A 22,209-nucleotide genomic window follows, 5' to 3' on the forward strand; every position below is an offset into this window, starting at 1 on the left:
CAAGACAAATTATATTTGAAAACAATGTTTATTCAAACACTTGACTATTTATGCTTTAAATTTTTTTACTGTCTCTGGAATTACCTACAGGATTCCAGATAACTTATTTTTATGTGTCTAAAATGCAAACCAAAATACACATTAATATTGCTAATGAAATCTGAGAATCCTACATTTATGTATTTAAAGCTCCACATTTCCAAAATCCTCAATTCAAAACTACCTTCCATCTAAATCTAGGTTATGTCTCCTGACATGAATCAATTACCCTGTAACTCCCTTGATTACACAAAACCTTGTTTACCTAAATGTTTTGCTGTCCCAGAACATTTCTGATAAACAGTGTTATATGGTCTGATATGCACAAGTGCACCTTGAGTTACATGCATTATGAATCAGAATCATCTCCCGCATACCTGTCACCTTGACATTACCTGCCTGTGGTATGCAGTCAACATTCATTGGAAATGCAAATGGCTGTAGTGTAAAAGACTTGATTGTGCAGCTAGACTTTTGTTCTTTCACCTGTGAATATAGGAACGGTTTTGTTTGGAGTCATATATTCTGTAGGTTGGAACCAATCTGACCCTGGGATCCTTAAAAAGCTCTACATTCAATCAACTGTATGAAAAGACATGTTCTGTATTTTTTTTCTTCTCTTAGCCATGAAGGAGGGGTGTGTGTGTGGGGGGGGGGAGTAATTATGCTGTCATTGTCATTACTCCTATAAGAGTTGATCAATGACAAAGTTATATAATTGAATTGTCACTAGGAAAAAAAATTTAACATATTCACCCCCTCAAAAAATATATAAGAATTTTAATTAATGGAAGAACAGGATCTGAGTAACCCATATGCCAAATCTTCACTTCAAAGGGATACTATAGTCAATACAATGCTTGCAAGATATTGCTATTTCATTATTTACAGCACTAGAGATTTTAAAAAAGGGATTCATAATGGTCTGGGGAGATTTAACAGGTGCTTCTTCAGCAGCTGAGCACAGAATATATAAATGTACACTCCTTCCTACAAATATTATTTTTTAAAGAGTCTTCTCCATCTCTGTATACTTCTGTAACTAAGGAAGCTAGTCCACTCTACTCATGACAAATGATGAGATGCATTTCCTAACAAGAGAAATAAAATAGACATTAGATACCTAGGTCATAAAGGAGACCTGTTTATCAATTTTAATGCATTAAAATATATTAGAAAAATAACAAAATGCTTGTAATATGATAAAAATTCAATCAAAAGATATAGTTTTTAAAGAAACATAACGTACTCATTCATATATCCATCAGTTCAGAAAACAGAGAACACTTATGAATTATGTAGCAGGTACTTACTTTTCTCAGTCAGAGTTCTAGTAGGAGATATATAAAATATATAACTACATATATATATATATATAATTTATTTATTTCAAGGAATTAGTTTATGTGATTGCGGGGGTCTGACTAGGCAAATCCAATGTGCCTATAGGGTAGGCTGTCAGGAAGGGCAGGCTGAAGACTCTTGGGTAGGAGCTGACACTCCAGTCTACCTGGGAAACTCAGGTTTGTTATTAAGGCCTTTCAACTGACTGGATCAGGTCCACCTAGATTATCCAGGATAATCTCCTTAACATAAAATCAACTGACTGCAGATGTTAATCACATCTACAGACACCTTCACAGCAACAAGCAGATTAGTACTGGATTTATCTGGATACTTACAACCTAGGCAAGTTGACACATAAAACTGACCGTCGCAATACTGGATATATAAAAATGAATAAATACGGTCTGTGATTTGAGATGACTCAGAGTTTATCAGAACAAAAACATATTTCCTTTCTACATTTATGCAAGGGTTGGAACATATTTTAGATTAATACAAGAACTTCTCAAATTTGCATGAATTTTATGCTAGAATGAAACATAAAAGAGATATGATGTGAAAAATCCAGCCTATTCATGACATGAGAACCGGTGGAGATTAGAGGCACAGGCACTACACAAGGACTTACTACACAGTCTAGTCCCCTAAATGCCATTAGCTCGCTGTATAATCTTGAGTATGGACTTAACCTCTCCTACCCTCAATTTATCTATTAAAACAAAAACAGGTTAACTATCAAGGGTCTCCAACAGCTAACTCAAATGCCTTCTGTGGACAGGTGGAAAACATAAGCAAGTGGTGCACATTGGATATACGAAAATAGAGTGTATTTAAACAAATTTTCCAGCAAATCACACTGAGGAATCAAGTCACCAGTTTACTATACCTGCACCTCCTGTTCTCTCAAGTTCTTTAATTCTATTTTATATAAAATATAGATTTTAAAAAATCATGCCTACTTTTATAAACATGGTTAAATATCTAAATCCATACCAAACATTTTATAACAAATGGCAGGTAGGACTGGAAAGAGGAGGATCTCTGTTTTCTTTCAGCATAAATATTATTTTTGTAATTAAAAAAGTACTTTTGAATTTTGTAATTAAAATGTAGAAGTGTGACGAAAAAGGTTACCTCACTGAGTAATCTTTATAAAAATTGAAGTCTGTGAAGATAGACTTTAAACATGATAGTTTGTTATAGTTAGTAAATATCACACATCATGATGAACATATGTGTTAATGACCTAACACCTTTTTCAGGAAAATTAAATCAAGGTATTTCTAACAAAGGAAATCTTAGTTGCAGTTCCTAGGTGCCCAGTTGGGGTGGAATTGACATTCCCGTGTGTGGAGAGGCTCACACTGAGGCCTCTCCTGACCTGCTTATGTGTGGAAAGCCATTCTGGAACAAAAGACCCATTTTTTTTTTTTTTTTTTTTGGCGGTATGCAGGCCTCTCACTGTTGTGGCCTCTCCCGTTGCGGAGCACAGGCTCTAGACGTGCAGGCTCAGCGGCCATGGCTCACGGGCCCAGCCACTCCGCGGCATGTGGGATCTTCCCGGACCGGGGCACGAACCCGTGTCCCCTGCATCAACAGGCGGACTCTCAACAACTGTGCCACCAGGGAAGCTCGATCCACTTCTTTTTAACCACAGATATCTGGGAGCAACAAGCAGCTACAAACCTCACCTCTGATCTTTATTGAAATTAAATTTTTGTGTTCTCCTCTCATATAATCCTTTTCCCAAAACTAATTTGCATAATTTGGTATAGTTTGAAATGACTGTCACAGGTTGCTAATTGTTGGGGTAGATACTAGACCCTCATAGTAGCTAAGTCTCGAAGGCAAAGGTTAGAATTCAGTAACTGGCAGTGTGGGTCGAATTGATATTAGTTTAATAATCTGTAAACTATGCAAGAAAATGTAATTGTCCTATATTACAAGGGTAGCAGTCCTTCCACTGCACTGTTTATTCCAATGTATAATCTAAATAATTGAGTACCTCTGCATACAAAAGAGCATTTGCTCACATGCAAACACCATTTAATAGACAGTTAAATCCAAACAGATGGAAAAGATGCCAGAACATAATTGGTTTGCTTTTGATTATTTCATTGATACCAATTTACTTAAAGAGTAAGTCTGGACAAGGTATATGTATCTGTTAAGGTGAAGCCTGTATTTGAATCTATTTTGTCTTATTGTGAAGTCTGTGCTCTTTCAAAAGCAATGCTTCCAGCACTTAACCCAAAGGTTTTTAAAGTCTCTTGAAGTAGCTCTGTGTCTTATACATGAAGATCAATTATTTTTCATTTTATTTTTTGGTTAGCAAACTAGCTCAAGGGGTTAAACATAACTATTTGTTAATGGCTTGTATCTATCCTTAAGTCTATGCTCTGCCTTCTTTTGTAAAATCCACTATATCTGATTGTGCTTAATCCCATTTTGTAGCCAGTTAGCACAAAGCTAAAAAAGTGGAGGATTTAAAAATCACTAAATGGTTCCTTGGATTTATGTTTTTAACAGGAGTTGCTGCGTTTAAACAATAACAAAAGTACATGGAGATAAAACGTAAGAATTAAAATAATTTTTCAAGTATTTCAAAGATCTCCTCTTCCCTCCCTCTCAACATGAATTTTTTCAAAATTACATAATACAAACACACGTGGATGGACCTAGAGACTGTCTTACAGAGTGAAGTAAGTCAGAAAGAGAAAAACAAGTATCGTATATTAACACATATATGTGGAATCTGAATAAATTGGTATAGACGATCTTATTTACAAAGCAGAAATAGAGACACAGACATAGAAAACAGATGTATGTATACCAAGGGGGAAAGGGGGGGATGGGATGAATTGGGAGTTTGGGATTGACCTATACACACTGTTGATACAATGTATAAAATAGATAACTAATGAGAACCTACTGTATAGCACAGGAAACTCTACTAAATGCTCGTTGGTGACCTAAATGGGAAGGAAAGCCAAAAAAGAGGGGATATATGTATACGTATAGCTGATTCACTTTGCTGTACAGTAGAAATGAACACAACATTGTAAAGCAACTATACTCCAATAAAAAGTAAAAAAAAAATCTTCTTATAAATGTTTATATCAAGCAGGGACTATTGTCCACACCAAAGGTAGCATCACTGAAGATCCATGGATTGCAAGCAGTGCTGATTGAAAAATGTATGTTAAATGCATCTATTTATTCCTAATAAGTGTTCATTTCATTGAAAAAGTTGTAAAAGGAAAATTTTCATTTCTATTAGAAAAGTGTTTTCTTCTTAGTTTTTTAAAATCATACTACTTAGCTTCCAAAATTTTCTCTTAAAATAAATATGTCTTTGGGCTGCCCTGGTGGTGCAGTGTTTGAGAGTCCGCCTGCCGATGCAGGGGACACGGGTTCGTGCCCCGGTCCGGGAAGATCCCACATGCCGCGGAGCGGCTGGGGCCGTGAGCCATGGCCGCTGAGCCTGAGCGTCCGGAGCCTGTGCTCCGCAACGGGAGAGGCCACAACAGTGAGAGGCCTGCGTACCGCAAAAAAAAAAAAGTCTTTATTATATAAACAAATACTCATGTAATATACTTATAATATTTATCTATTGCAAAAGTAATATATGTTGATTGTATGAAATTTGAAACATGCAGAAAAATGCAAAAAGAAAATAATAACTTCATATATCAAAATTTATCATCCAATACCTAATTTTAGTTGCAAATTCCTTTATTTGTTTAAAAATGTTTAGTGAACATTTTCTCAGAATCGTAAATATTATTCCACAGCATCTTTTTAATGGAGATACATAATATTTTATTATTTGGCTCAAATGTAACTGGTCTAGCCAATCTTTTACTTGAGATACGTAGAGTTCTAATTGTTATGTTAGCACATAATTATATCTTTGGATGATTTCTACAAGTGAAACTTTGGATTCAGATTTGAATTAATATTTTTAGGACATTGTATTCACATCATCAAATTATCCTCCAACAAGATTATATGAATTTTCACTCCAGAAGTATATAAAAATTTCTCTAAACTCTTGTCCACCTAGACTCTTTTTTTTTTTTTTTTTCCGGTACGCGGGCCTCTTACTGTTGTGGCCTCTCCTGTTGCGGAGCACAGGCTGCAGACGCGCAGGCTCCGGACGCGCAGGCTCAGCGGCCATGGCTCACAGGCCCAGCTGCTCCGCGGCATGTAGGATCTTCCCAGACCGGGGCACGAACCCGCGTCCCCTGAATCGGCAGGCGGACTCTCAACCACTGTGCCACCAGAAAAGCCCTAGACTCCTATTTTTATGTTAGTTCTAATTTACAACATGGCTTGTCTGTTGTGCTAAAGCATTTACTAACTAGGGCATATAAAACATAGGCATGCTAATTGAGGAAAGATGTAACTATATACTTAATAACCATATAATTCTAAAGACTGTTTCCTCCCTTTTTTTTTTTTTTTTTTTTAGCGGTACGCGGGCCTCTCACTGTTGTTGTGGCCTCTCCCGCTGCGGAGCACAGGCTCCGGACGCGCAGGCTCAGTGGCCATGGCTCACTGGCCCAGCCGCTCCGCGGCACGTGGGATCTTCCCAGACCGGGGCACGAACCCGTGTCCCCTGCATTGGCAGGCAGACTCTCAACCACTGCGCCACCAGGGAAGCCCCCCCCTTTTTGATATATAAAAAATGAAAGTATTTATAAGCCTACTTTCTCAATCTTTCTTTAACTATATCACTGTGTTTACTAGAAAAACATGAACTAAAGGAGATTGTTTCTTTATGACATTACTCCATTGTGCAATGTTTTGGGTTTTATTTGTAATACATGGGACATGTGGGTTCCTGCTTGTGTATGTGTGAGTCTACAGGAGTGTTTGTGGATGTAGTGATGAGGTTAAGATCAAATGAAAGGAAATTTTCCAGTTTTACAATTTTACTTTTTTTAATGACCAAATACTATAAGTTACTCAAATGTATAATATTTTATTGGTGCACCGATTACTGACAATTTTCCATGATGATAATTTTCATCTTTGCAAGAAGTTTTAGGTCTAACAACAAAAAAACTAATCTTTTTTTTCCAGCTTTGTTTCTGAAGTTGCTTATGAGCAATTTGTAGGGCTTTTTTGGTGAAAATGTTCAAGGGGTTTTATTACCATTAATCTTTTTTGAGGGTGTGTATAATTCATCTCACCAGACATCAGAATTCCCAGAGGGTAAATTACTCTAGAGATCTCTGTGCCCTCACACTGTATCAAATTGACCTGCTTCTTGTTTGCCATTTTTGTGTACTACATTGCTTATTTAACAAGAAACAGAATGATTGTAATTCTGAGAAGGCCCTTTGATAGTAGTTTTGACACTCTGCCTGAATAATGACCCTCATTATGGTGCCTGTGACAGGCTCTGAAAGTCCTGATTTATGAATATATCACAGGTTCAGCATTAGAGCTCCAGCACTCACTTACTCCTGATATAGATGGAGATATGGACAGAGTCCTTTGAAATAGACAGAGGCTGAGATAATTGCACGATTATGACCATTCAAATCGTCTCTTCCCCTGATTTAACAAAGCTCTGCCATTTCATTTTGACTGTCTCTGAAGTTATTAGGAACCTCTGATAAAATGTTTATTAGAAGAATGTATTTCAGAGTAACTGTGCTGGCGACAGAGGTAGAAGTTATTCCTACTGTTCTTTCCTCAGCTTCAGCTAAATTCCTACTGCAAGTTCTCATTAATGGTTGATGTGATAATAGACTGTTAGAAGCAAGATTAGCTAAGAGCAAAAAGTCTGTGTCCTTGATAAAACAAATGACAAGACACTCTTTTTGTGCAGAATGTTGTTGATTTATTGTTTTCTCTATAGTGATTATTTAAATAAATGTAGCTAATTTAGTTCATTTGCCAAACTGTATAATTTTGTTCTTTGTGAAGGGGTTATATGTAAAAGCCTCAAGGAATCACATCCCCATTAATCTTTTTACAAGTGCAATAAATAAATAAAGAGACATGGTTTAATTTTGCCAGTTAGAAGATATTTAAATAGCAGTGGTGGTAAACTGATTTCTTTTTCTACTGTTTGAAAAAGGCATGTAAATGCACTTCTTCTTGTTACTAGTTTAAATGCACACAAGAAAAACGTAACATAAGTGTTTTATTGGGGCCATAAGAAACACATTTTTTTTTATTATCTACAGTCCTGTACACTGACCCTTTTAAAAAAAGTGATGCTCATCTCATGCTTTTCCACTTATAATATTTAAAAAATATCTTCAGTGCCTGTAATGTATTATAAGGAAATTTTATTTTATTTCAGAAAAAAAAGCATGAAACATGGCACCATACAATATAAGAATAAATTCATGATTGTTTTTCTACATATCCTTTACTCACCAGGAATAAGGCGATGCAATCTCCTTATGGTTTCATTAAAAACAGGGGAAAGCTGAAGAGTCTCCCTAGGTATTCACAGATGATTCCTTTTGAGACTATCATCATCAGATGACCCTCAAGATTAAAAATACATAGTTACTAAGGGCAGTGGTTGAAAGTTAATTTTAAATGAAGTCTGGTAATGACCTGGAGTAAATTTAATAAGGACCCTTCATTTCATAGCAAAAGCAGTCACTTAAAACATAATAAGATGATTCTGAAATCTTTAAACAAAGTGATCAGATTGAATTCCTTTTAGCAAGCTGAAAATTTTCAAAAGCATCTTTACATCCACAAAGCCTTTATTCTTAATTCATTAACATATTTTTAGAAAGTCTATTTCTAAAGGGGAAAATGTTTGCCAGCTCTGCAGTGTAGGTGTCATTAATGAAATGGATCTTTGAAAAACTTCCATCACCTATTTCATTGTATAGATTTTGTAAAATTTCCAAAGGTGATTTCTCCTTCCTTTGCTTTCCAGCTAAAATAGGTCTCATACAGAAGTAGACTGTGGTGGTACAAAAGTATTTTAGAGCATAACAAAACCTTCTAGACCTTAATAACTGTACATGACTGATCTGTCCTCTCCAGCAAGGTTAACCGTTTTTCCCAAGGAGTTAAGTGGCATATAAACTATTGTTCACACCATTTGTGCTAATAGTATAGGATGACCTCAAATAGTGTAGTGGCCATACAGGGTACCTGCACCATGCATTCATCAACAAAGGGGAAAGGACCACAGGGGCAGATCTGACTGTAAGTGTATCAGGACTGTACAAGGATAAATGCCTAACCTCACTCCACAGCAAAACAGTAATTACAGAGCCATTGTTTCTGTACTGTTCCTATTTTTTATGGTTCTTTAGAAATATGTGCTATTTAGTTCTTGAGTTGACATCTGTACTGTATTATATTTTATACAAAGCACCCAGACTAAAGTGGAGAGCAATCAAATAACTGTGAGATCATTTTGCTCTCACAGGAAATCAACAACAGATATAAAATATAAAGGAATAGTTTAAATTCAGTAGTTAAGTTTTAGACTTAAATTATCTAATTAACAATAGTCTGAACAGCCAAATTTTAGAGCTTTATTCTTTCAAAAATTGCATGCTCCATTTAGAGTGTATCATTCTTTCATACATACTCGCAGAAGCTTCTATTTTTATTTTTATAATGCATCAATTCTTTTTCCATGTGTGCCTCCCTTTCTACTCTTAAATATTCTCACCTTATTCTACGCATGCCTTTCTGCAGGTGATACTAAGAGAGAAGTAGCAAAACATTTGTTTACACACACACACAAACACACAAACAAGCACAAAGATCATTAAAGACAAATGTTAGTGGCTCCTCCAGCAAACACCACTGGGTAGCACACAAATGGAAAACTATGAAATGAAAGACAATATCGGGGCAAATCAAGTACACGTGTTTGCATGTTCAGGGCAGGAGTGACGCTTAGCTTCATAGTCACAAGTTATCGCTAATTATCAAAAGAATATGAAAGTTGACTCCTTAATCAAATCTGTATCTTCCCCTCAAAGGAGTCAGACACAACATATTCAGTCTTTATTTCCCCCCTAGACCAGGAAACAGGAACAGGGTTTGGTAGCTGTGTAAGAAAATGGAGAGCAACTTCTGGACCTACAGCTGCCTTTCAGGGACCCTAGAGATTTTCAGTGTTTCAACTCATAATAACTCCTCCATACTTTGGAGTTTACCGACAGCAAAATACATAGTTTGCATTACATTAAACACTCTTGATTATTCTACTTAAACAGTACCCTGGTAGGAGTCGGATGTTCCAAAGTAAATGTGTATCACCAGCCTTCACCAGCCTCCCTTAGAATAATTTCCTTTCATTCAATGCAATTTGGCTCATTTTAATGTTTCATTTAGGTGCTTTTTATATCTCTGCACAGCATTAAACTAAGACACACACACACACACACACACACACACACACACACTCCTGCTTTTGAGAAGGTCAAAGTCTGTTGTTAGGGGAAACATATGCTAAGAAATAATTTTAATATGACATGAAAACTAGTAATATAATTGTATATGTAAGGCACAGAAATAGCATTGAGAATGTATAGATAAATTCTGTTGATCTACAAATCCTATACGTTAACAGGGTGCAGGGACAATGCCATACAAAAGTAACCATCTGGTCTGGGTTTTGAAGACTAAATAGGAGTTTGCTATATCACCACATAAGGTGAGGAGGGAATCCCAGACAGAATGAACGGCACCCACAAGGGTGCAGGAACATAAACAGCATGCTCTATTTGAGGAACTGCAGATAGTTTAGAACGTGTGGAATAGAACTACAAAAGGTAGGGAGAGTGAGAAGAGATGAGGCTGAGGATAAATACCAGGACCGTATCATGAAGAGTACTTGTTTGTCAAGCTAGAGTTTGCATTTTATCCTACAGCTGGTAGCACTGAAAAATTTAAGGAGTGACATGATTAAATTTGTTTTTAAGAATGAATGGGAAGATTAAATTGGAGAAGGAAGAGTAGAGTCAGGGAAACCAGAGAGGAGACAATTGCAAGGCCAGGAAAGAGAAGGCAAAGGCCAGCACCAGTCCCCAGAGAATGAAGATTAAGGAGATTTTTTTAAGGAAATAAAAACAGAATGAAAATATACACAGTAACTTCCTGAGGCTGCCTTCCTTCTGTTGGGTTACAGTTACTCCTAATGTTTCCAAAATATGGATCTGACTCTGATGGGACACTGTTGAAGGGTTTTAGGGTCAGCTTGAGATGATCAGATTGCATCACAGTGAGGGCAAATACGAGGTGTGGCAGAAAATGAAGTGCATCTTGGCACTTGCCTCCTGCTACTTTCTTGTGTGTACCTTATATGTCACCCATGTTGGCATACTCTCTCATATGGCTTTACAATTTTTACTACCTGTTTCCTGATTTTGAAAGGTCTTTCCTCCCTTTTCCTGTTTGACATTCTTCTTTCCCTCAAGGTCTTGCTTCAAGCATCAGCTTCTCTGCGAAGGCTTCCTGGATGGCTCTCCATCCCTTCAGGCAGAACTGGGTCCTCCCTTTTATTGTTCTGTTGTTGTACCCAGTGCCCATCCTATTGGAGGAGATAAACAACTGTATGGCAGTTGCCCCTTAATCAGCAGATTGCATAGTAGATGATTAATAAGGCTGGTTGACTGAATGACTAAAGTGAATGATTGAAACAGAGTAATCATATTTGGGGATCTATTGATAAATTAATGACTGCATTCATTCCTTAGCAGGGCCTTTTGTTATGTCCTGGACTCTCTCTTCTTTAGCTTCAGTGCCACACTGTTTAACAATTGGTCTTGCCAAATTGGTCTGAAGGAAGGATATAAGCTTTCAGCTATGAGATGAATGAAGTCTGAGGACCTCATGTATCACATGGTAACTGTAGTTGGCAACACTATGATTGAGGTTTGCTGGGAAAGTGGACCTTAAGTGTTCTCACTAAGAAAAAAAAAAGAGGGATAACTAAATGAGCTGATTGATGTGTTAACTAGAAGGTGGAGTCCTTTCATAAGATATACATATATCAGATCATCATGGTGTACATTTCAAAAATCTTACAATTTTATCAATTATACCTCAATTAAGCTGAAAAAAAGAACATTTTCAAGTGGCTGTTTCAATGTATCAGTAAAACAAACAAAAAACATTTAAAAAAGAAATAGCTGACTACCATGTGAATAGAAATATAGAGAATGTGCTGAAGTCACTAGGAAGGTCTTGGGGAAGAACTTGGAGAGTTGGTCTGTCATGATGACAAGAAGGGAAAAGGGTTACAAGAGAAGTTGTAGAGAACTTCAAAGGAGCAAGGAGTTGGCTCCAGGTGACTGAATGATTATCTAGAAACCACAGTGGTGGTGGCCAAGGTCAATGATGGTTCTCCTTTCTTAACTCATGAGACTACAAGGGCAGGGAGATATACTACTTACCAGTGGAGACAGTTGTGAAGATTGTGGCGATTTCTACGGGAAACCACGTTTTTGATTACGAAGAAACTGAAAACTGTAAAGACAATTTCAAAGATATGAAAGATTTTCAGCACTTAAAATATGGTTTAGTGGAGACAGAGGAAAGTTTATGGAGGAGTTGGAGTGGGAGGCATATAGGCTCCAGAGAGAGTTAAGTTGAAGATGGATAAGCATGGGGATATGAAGCCCAACAGCTGACTTGAGATGTGGCAGAAAGACTCTTGGGATAAAGGTGAAAGGAGATAGCAAGCAGTCCTGTGGGTCTGTTATTAAAGAGACAAATCAGAAATTGTATAATTGATAGCATGTATAGTACTAACTGACTAGTTCAAACTGATATTTTGGCTGCTAAAACTTTACAGTGCTAAGTACTATTCTTTCATTACAGAGCTCCAGGTTTTTCTGAAGTGGGGAGTGGACAGGGGGCAGTGTGGAGAATGAAATAAAGAAAAATAGCTTAACTGAATCTTAAAAAGACTTTAAAAATATAATTGATAGCTAAAATAGTCATATGAGTTTAATTGATTAATCCATCCAGATTTTAGCTAAAAAAAAATTGTGAATAGAAATAAAATTTGTTTTTTTTACCACTGTAATCACTACACCTCATGATTTGAGATCCTACCTAAATATTTCTCATGAGTTTTGTGTCAACTGCAGGAAAATGAAAAACCGTCTCCTTGCAACTTCTCCTTTTGCGATGCCATTGATGGAGTGCCCCAGTGACTCATCATTTCACATTCTCATCTTTCATTTATGTTAAAAGAAAATTAACCTTCGTTCCCTGGAAGGAGGCTTGGTTAGCAGAAATCATGAGCTAAACATGGAATTTATTTTCTACCATCAGGAAGTGAGTTCTTTGCTCCTGCTATTATCTGGACCTTGGATAACAGCTCCGTTACCCTTAGCGCTAACTCTGCTGATGGCGGTGGAACTGCCCCTAAGGCTGCTGTGGGGTCAGCCCGCTGATGGACTGGTCTTTTTCTCCCAGGTGTTACTGATGAAGAATAATCCTTAGCTCCCTGTGATTAAAGAGCCAGAGCTGAGGTCGCTGTATTTTCCCACTTTATCTCTGGAACCCCCATAAACTGTGTTAGAAAAAAATCCCACAGCAATTATTTAAAAAGGGGAGGAAATCTTTTGAATGCATTTTTTCCTTTTTCCCTAACAATAGCATATAAATGTATTTTTTAAAGATTCTTTAGAGATGCTGTACGTTGCACAATGCAGTACATTCTTTTCCGATTCTTCCTTGGTAGAACTTTTTCCTGTACACATTGTTATTGACAGCAGTTCTAAAGCCTTTAAAATAAGAAGAAATTAAACAGTGAATCAATAAAGATTAGCTATTTACTGTAGATTACCAGCTTATCATTCCCATAATTATACTAATGGTTGCTGAGGGAAATTCTATTTATGTGAATCATTTTATTCTTGTTATTTACTATTATTAATGTTATCATTATTATCTTCTTACCCTTCAGTTCACAAGATGTATCTTCTCAGTGAATTTTAATTCCAGTATCTTGCTATTATACTGTACATAATCCTATCAAAGACTGTCCTTCATGCAACATTTTCAGTGATATATTATCATAGAGACCATTAATGAATGAGCTTCATATCTTACTAATACTATTTTAGATACTATTTTTATTAATTTCCCAAGTTGTAATTCTTCAGAGACTACCGGTGCCTGTCTTCTATTAAAATTGTGTTTTCCATTTTTACATGGAGATTTCAAAGGAAAACATTAACGTTGTGTTTTTAAAAATACATTTTACTTCACAGATTCTCAATGATTACATTATCATAATACCCATGCTTTGCTCTCTTATACCTGTAACAAGTTAATTTTCACAATTTTCCTTTACTTTGGATTCCAATTTTATGTTAACAATCAAAATTAAAACAGTAACACTATGATCTTTCTGACATGCAACTGAGATAAGAAATAACTTGAAAAACAAACCAATTGCACTTTGTCCTCTGATGAAGATCCAGACGCCACAGTCAAATAAAGAAAATAATTATGTCGACTTTTGTACATACTATCTCTCAGCATTAGTGCTTGAAAGTAAATATAGTCATTGTACAGAAGGTACTGTGCTCCTCATAAATAATTTATTTCATTGAAATGCTTTATTTATTTTATTTTAAAGAGATTGAGAAAGTGAGCAACAAGAAAGCTGTTTGTTTAGGTTTGTGATCGTCTCTTTTTTCCTTGCCGTATGATTCAGATTGTAGGTTGTTACTATACAAAATAATTCGTGCTGAAATTTTGTTATTTTTACTCTTTTCCTCAAACTGGGAATTTTGTAGAATGGTATGGATTTCTTTTCATATGTTCCTACAGGAAAGGTCAAACAGAGAGAATGTAGATTAAATAAGCTTAGATTGTAGCTACATTCCTTTGTAATTACATTAAAACATTCTGACAGTATAAAATTAGTGGCCAATATTAAAATGTCCTTAAAACTATGCTACATATAGAACATGTAAATAAGCTTAGATCCCTTTGAAGGAAGATTAAATATACATGTGATATTCTGTAGCTGAGATTAATAGCTAGGGAGAAATGCATTATTATGGTAATATAAACTTATAATGTATTTAGTATATAGCTATAGCATTTTGGATAAACAAAACACATCCCTATTGCTAGTTTGGGTTGATATGCCTCATTAATCTTTTCAGTGCATCTATTTGTTTTTCTACACCTCTCCAAATTTATACACATGTAAAACATACATATATACTAGGACAACTAGACAGTGGCAGTTAGAAGCAACTTGAAGAAAGAAAGAAAAAAAGGAAGGATGGAAGGAAGGGAGGAAGGAAGGAAAAGAATTATTATAACTAAACACTGTGAAATAAACCCCTATTTGCTTGTCTAAAAGGAAAAACCAAAGTACTAGAAAAGTTACCAATATAGGACTACATTTTTAGTATATACAACACACTTAAGACAATCTTTTATCCAAGATGGTGGTGGTTTTGATATTGTGTCAGTGGGTTTAGATATATTTGATGCAATCTGAACTCAAATTTCAGGTGTTTGAAGCTCCATTTGTAAGAAAAATCCTAATGCTTTACTGGAAAGTTCATGATTCAAGTATACTTTTGTAACTTTTTTGAAGACCTGTATAGATTCTTAATTTTTCTAACGTGTAAAAACAAGCTTATTAATATAACATACTATAAAGTCACACAATAACTTCTAGCAATATCAAATAAAAGATTATTAAAATCTTAAAGAACATACATGTCTCATCCTTGGCAAATAATGTTTGGAAAACAGGTTAACAGTATCTTTATGAATCACAGCTACATCATAAACAGGTAGATTTATATTTTGCATGTATCACTGGTGATAATGTTTCATATATTACAGTTTCATAGAACATCTTATATTTCAAGTGTCTAAGACAATACCCAGCACAGAGTAGGCCATCACAAAATGTTTCTTGGACAAGTAAAAATTACAATGACAATGGGACAATGAAGCTGAATTTTAAAAATCTGCTCTTTTCTTTTTAACATATGTTATCAAAATTGAAAAAACTCTCTGTTAACATAAATGACAATTTTTAAAAATTCAGGGAAACCTCAACCTTCATATCAGTTAGAATCCTGGCATGAAACAAATGTATGGCACACTGAAATGGACAATCTGAGAAGAGCTAAATAAAGAACTCAGTGTTAAGGAAAAACAAGAGATGCTGTAGCCCCTACCTTGTGCTAGTAACTTGGGGAGGCTTTAGTAATTAGAAGCTTTTAGAGAAAAGGGCAGTGAGCTGTGCCAAGAGCCTAGAGAGACTGCTCCAAGGAGGGGGCTATCCTACAGAAGTTAGGAGATTTGATGAAGGGACACAGCCAACCACAGCCACCAGCAGGGAGGGAGTTGGGGGAATGTATCCCAACCACACTTTCCTCTTTTTTCCCCAGACCCTCGAGCGTGCTATCCATTGGCTGAACACAGGCAAAAGCCAGAGGGTGAGAGAACCCACACAAGTGGTACACACAAGTCAGCCAACAGGGCACAGCGTTGGAAGGAGAAAGGTGGAGAGTAAACTCAAAGAGGCAAACAGTAGCTTCCAACACAACATACAAAATTCAGACTACATTTTTCCACATTTTATCCGTAGTTTTGGACATATAGATTTTGGATATTTTGCAATTATAAATAGTTCAATAATAAGAGAATTTTGTCCACATTTCCTTTGCTTGACTTATTACTTGAAGTTTCACCAATGAGACTAATGTATACGACACAACAATATGCTGGCTTTGCTGCATACCATCAAACTGTTTTCTAAGAATTTAAGCAATATTTCCTGCCACCAACAATAAATAACCATGCTTATTTTGTTACTTTTGTCAGTATTATTCTATTTACTTATTTATTCATTTTAATTTATTTTTTTTCCTGGCCGCCATCACATGGCATGTGGGATCTTAGTTCCCTGACCAGGGATTGAGCCTGAGCTCCTTGCAGTGGAAGCACGGAGTCTTAACCACTGGACCACCAGGGAAGTCCCTCTTTTTATTTAATTTTAAAAAAATGTAATAAATAATGCTTTGAATGTCAACTCTGGCTCTAATGGCCTCTATGAGTTTACAAAGGGCAGGCTCTATTTCCTTATCAACAAGGGAGGAATGCCTAACATTCAAATAACCAAAGAAAATGGTGTCTTATTATTGCTTTAATTTAACAACTAAAATACACTGATCTAGCACATGCAGCTATCTGCTAACCTCTTAAACTGATTTATACTTCTTTTCTTACTAACATGATTGTATATTTTTTCCTTCACGTTTGTTTATTGTTTTTTGTTGCTGAGAACCTTTTCTTCATGTTACCTGTCAATTAGAATTGAAACACATTATTTTCTTATTAATTTGTATAATCTTCTTATATACATAGATATGATTAACTTATACTTAATGAAAATATGATCTCATATATCTCTCAATTTATTCTGACTTACTGAAAATTTAAATTCAGATATTGTAAGATATGTTAAATTTTTGAGATAATATTGTTTGGCTTTTCAAAACTTAGTAGGTATCTTAGCCCCCTTGGGCTGCTATGACAAAAATACCATAAACTGGGGGTTTAAATGACAAACATTTCTCACAGTTTTGGAGGCTAGAAAGTCCAAATTAAGGCACCAACAGATTCAGTGTCTGGTAAGGGTCTGCTTCCTGTGTCACTGACAGTCATCTTCTTGCTGTGTCCTCACAGGGTAGAAGTGGCAAGGGAGCACTCTGGGGTCTCTTTTATGGGGCACGAATCCCATTTACGAGAACTCCACCCTCAGACCTAATCATCTCCCAAAGGTCCTACCTCCTAATACCATCACATTAAGGATTATTAGCTTTCAACATATGTATTTTAGGAGACACAGACTTTCAGTCTATAGTGACAGGTAAATAATTATACACTCTGCTTATTGAACAAGAAGGTCAAATTCAATAGCTTCCTCTTCTAAAAAGCTTCTTCTCTTGTGGGAAGATGGGTGTATTTCGACTTCTAAACTCTTAGATCACTTTGGTTTTACCTCTTCTAAGCTGTTTGTCATGTATTTTCTAGAATTTTAATTATTTGTCTTTATGTGTAATTGATACTATTAGTTTATTTGTTCCCAAAAGTCAGGAGCCATTTTTTCAATCCCATTTTGCATGAAACAGCAGTACTATGAAGTAGGCAGTAAATCATCCACATTGATTATTTGAATAAATACTTATTTAGAAAATTCTATAGGTTCACGCTTCAACTCCTTAAAATAATATAAAGCAAAACATATGTAAATAAACCCTCTTTCTACTCTTAACTGTAGAATTACTTACCTATTCTAAACTTCAAAACTAATACAAACTAATAAAAATAGTTTATTTAAAAACTAATAGTTTATGTGAGAGTTACTTCATAAAAAGTTAATGTTTAAATATATATATGCTGTTTTTTGCAAAATATTTTGTATTTTAAGCCATAACAAATAAATATAGCACCATTTAATTTTTAAAGAAATTTTCAAGCAAGATTACCTCAAAATAAAATAAAATAAGATAAAATAACTACAAATTATTATGCACTCACCATATACCGGGGCTTAGAGGTAGGTGCTCTAGACATATATAGTCATACCAATAAGAACCTGGTCAGGCCTCAGCAGAATCAGGTCTAGGCAGAACAAAGAAGAAAGATTTTAAAATAATGGAGTCAATACTTTTAGATAACAAGGAATAGACCAACAGTAACAACATGGAGTTCAGATAAGATGTCTGATACTTCCTCCAAAAAAGTAAGTGTGAATTTTGTAGGGGGAATATTATGGAATTTTCTAAATTCCACAGTTAATTTTCCTGCTTGAAGTAGAATTAAAAGAGAGAATTAAATATTAACTATAAACATATGAAAAATATTAATTAAATATTTTAGCTAATTAAAAATTTCACCATAAACATATGGAAAACCTATACTGTGCGATTGTGCTGTAGGAAGCAATAGATCCATAAAAACCAATTTTCTTTGTTTTATATGTATAGTTTATACAGATAGATAATTTGCAGATCATTTTGAGAAATTTCAAGTCAACACAAGTTTGTCTTGACCCAGAAAAAGGCATTTGCTAAGATAATGTATTCTGAAAACTGAACTGTTGACAACAATTTACCACATCAAATGCCTACCATAAATACAATTATTTTTCACAGCTCACTCACGTTCGAGTGCTGTTGTTAAGTCTTTCTAACTGATTGTTTTGCTTAAGGAATCAGAAAGGCTGCTTTAGGCTAACTGGAGGTTATATGTTCACAATAAATCCAGACATGAAAATCAATAGAACCATTTAAACCTGTGATGTTGGAGAAGTGCCTCTCAAAAAAGATCAAATGCTAAGAATCAAATCTCATATACACTATTGCACATTATCACTACAAGTTAAGGCTTGTTGACATTATTCTGTTTCTCTATCAAGGCAGCTGCAATACAGTTTGAAAAACATGACACTATTTAAAGGATCTTCAGGCTTATTAGTGAGGTCTCGTCAACTGTGGGAGGATGCCAGCACTGCAGACAGGCTTCCTTAGTCACTGAGGGCATCACCTGGGTTAGTCCTTGAACTCACCACAGGTGCTGAGAGGACCGACAGGTGAAGGTGAATGACAGAAAGATGCACTTTCCATATTAGGGAGGAAGTGAGGCACCCGAACAGAAGGAATGGAGTGGGAAGACACAGACAGGGATTGATGAGAAATAAGAGAGAAATTCACAGATTTATTTAGAAGAAACTCCCTTCATTCCCCATCCTCTCAGATGTCCCTTGTCCTCCAATAAGAGTTCACAAGTCTTTCTAAGTCCTACTCCCACCAGAATGGCCCACCATTTTCTAGCAAGTTCCTGTTGCTCTGATACTTCTATTTCCTTTCAGTGAGTTTTTCTCTTTGCTCCCCCAAATACATTTTATGCTTATTTTCAATTTTCATGGATCTTACAGAACACGCTAAATGGTAGCAGCAGCTGTATCAACTTTATCACTAAGCTTCATCCTAAAGGAATCCGTGTCTTTGAGAAACTGTGTCTTTGGGAAATTGTGAGGTTGTGAACTACCTTCTACACCTGTGAGAAATAGTAAATCTTCATGCTTTATAAACTAGCATTGACACAGCCATGGATATACACTTTCATACATACATTTCAATCTAAAGCATTCCACTATACCAGCCATTCTCAGTGAAAGGAGATTCTGGTAAGGAGAAGAGTAAACAAAACTAAGCATTTAAGGATGCACGTAATGTGAGAGTTGTGACGTGTGTGTGTGTGTGTGTGTGTGTGTGTGTGTGTGTGTGTGTTGCAAGAAAATCAGGAAACTCAATTAACAAGCATAAATATGTCAAAAAGCAATGACAAGGTATTTCATATTACTGAGTAGAAAAAATAAGTAACATAAACATATCGTTTTTCTCAAAATACATTCATAGGTTTAATTCACTCCAAATTTTAAATTTCAGAACTATTCAGAAATGCATGGTAATAGAATATTAAGAAAAAAAGGGGCTCGTTAATGTGTTAAAATTTGTTATAATTCGATAATAGTTAAAACTGTGATGGTGGCATTAAAATACAATGACAGTAAAGAAAGTTCACTGTTCATTTGCTTGAATTCTAAATAAGAAAGAAAAAGTGGAGAGAAGAAAATAAGGGTAGGATAATATGACAGAGCCAAATGTCAAGTTATTTAAGACACTATTAAAAACTCAAACAACACTTAGGATAATATAAAAATTATAAAATAATAGGAAAGAAATCAGAAATAATCTTAGAACAAAAACCAATTCAACATTTTCAATGGCTGGTAACTTTCTATATCATATACGTTATTTCCTGTCATTAGGAACATTTGGGACCCTTAGCAATATTTTACAGAAGATAAAATTGAAATTCAGATATACTGACATGCTATTGTTCCTTCTACAATGCCACACGGTCCATCAACATAAATTCACTATATCTTAATCAGTTCTAGTCAATAAAGGAAAACATATTTCAGTCTTGGACTACATATTTTCCCTAACAATTTTTATCGGGTTCAGGAGGACTTTTTATAACTTGATATACCACTGGAAGGACATTGAAGATTTTATATGAAGATAAACAATTATACCACCTTAAAACATACAATATAAAGTTTTATTTGTCAATTAAAATTGAAATTAGTATAAATAATGATACAAAAGCTTAGTATCATTTTAAAGGTATCCAAAGCTTAGGGCATCTCCTAGTTCAATCCAAGATCTTCAAGTTTATAAAGATAGATTCTAGACGGAATTAATACTAGAGCATTGCTCCTCTAAATTCAAAACCTGTGCTCTTTCCAGAACTCCATACATCCCACCTCCCTAACATGAACTGAAGATGAGGATGCAAAGCCTGTTAAGAGACTCAAAGCAGGCTTTATACGAACCTGGTCTGGGTGTCCAACTGGCCATTAGAATCCAAAGTTAGGTAAGTTTTGCAGGATTCAGGATAATGGCAAAAAATGAAAAATTTATGATTCTGTTATCACAATTCCATCTCACATTTTCCTTTTAGTTCCATTTTTTTCACATACATATAAAAATAAACATCAGCCATTTAAAAAAATCTCTAAAACATGATGTTTTCAAAGATGAATTCATAGGAATTGGAAATTAATAGTGAGATATTCATTTATTCATCCCTAAGGGTGCCTCCCTTCAGTTCGACTGAGGAAAATAGGTTCAGTTTTCCTTATATAATATAAGTAACAGTGGAGTAAGACTGCATCTGTCATAGATGAAAATACCATATTCATGTCTTCTTATAATCCATTCATTGCTTTATGGACCCAAAGTCCTCCAGGGAGTGTCACAGATCCACATAATGTTCCTGAGTGTTACGTTTCGCATTTGGATCTATGATTTCGCTGACAGATGTGAATAAACACTTGGAGTCCAGGAACTCTGTGATAACTGCACATGTGTGGAGACCAAAGAGTGCAAATTCCTTTAAGGTCACATTAGCTTTTCCTTAAAACCCTCTTCTACGATCTCTTCTTTGCTGATGTTAAAATAATCTTCTACCAATGAATCTACATATATTTTAAAAATTTATGTTGTGCTGTGTTTTATTATTTTTCCATTAAAATTTTAATAAATTAATTAAAATGAGAATGTCACAATTTTTATAAAGAAACAAAACCCCTGAATGTTACAATTTTGAGACAGTATCTAACAATGAAAATTCCAGTATTTCTCTGTTTTGGAGAGCAACTTTAGACACTGTACACTAACACTGTTTAAAATTTTAACTTTAGAGACTAAATAAAGTTGGAATATCTCATTGGACAGTTGCAGAAAAACAATTCAGTGACAAAAGGACACTTCGCATACATACAGTAAATCCCCCACGTACGAACGAGTTTTGTTCCGAGAGCGTGTTCGTAAGTCCAATTTGTTTGTAAATCCAGCAATGTTAGCCTAGGTACCCAACTAATATAATCTGCTATAGAGTACTGTACTGTAATAGGTTTATAAAGCTTTTCACACAAATAATACATTTAAGAAAACAAAAAATAAAGAAAACATTTTTAATCTTACAGTACAGTACCTTGAAAAGTACAGTAATACAACAGGTGGCATACAGGGGCTGGCATCGAGTGAACAGGCGAGGACGGAGAGGAGGTGGCAGGTGGTAGAGCTGAAGGATCGTCAGCAACAGGAGACGGAGGGCAAGCTGCAATTTCACTCATGCCTGACGCTGATGGCCCAGGTTCTGATTCCTTGCTGGATTCAATTCTATCTACCCTCTTGAAAAAATGATCCAGTGATGTCTGGGTAGTAGCATGTTTGCATCTTT

At 35.5% G+C, this 22,209-nt stretch overlaps 1 long non-coding RNA gene across 2 annotated transcripts; it reads right to left on the reverse strand.

Annotated features, from left to right (window-relative positions):
• Positions 1 to 360: 360 nt before the first annotated feature.
• LOC141279475 (uncharacterized) lies at positions 361 to 16,673 on the reverse strand. 2 transcript variants are annotated; one of them, XR_012333742.1, is made up of 5 exons: positions 16,622 to 16,673; positions 11,790 to 11,862; positions 10,748 to 10,924; positions 7,786 to 7,899; positions 361 to 525 (listed from the first exon to the last, which is right to left on the reverse strand). It is a non-coding gene; the product is annotated as an uncharacterized lncRNA (long non-coding RNA). The 2 variants fall into 2 exon arrangements; XR_012333741.1 differs by lacking the exon at positions 361 to 525 and having other exon boundaries at positions 7,676 to 7,899.
• Between the last annotated feature and the right edge of the window lie 5,536 nt (positions 16,674 to 22,209).

The sequence above is a fragment of the Tursiops truncatus genome, chromosome 9, assembly GCF_011762595.2.
Source record: "Tursiops truncatus isolate mTurTru1 chromosome 9, mTurTru1.mat.Y, whole genome shotgun sequence".
Lineage (NCBI taxonomy): Eukaryota > Metazoa > Chordata > Mammalia > Artiodactyla > Delphinidae > Tursiops > Tursiops truncatus.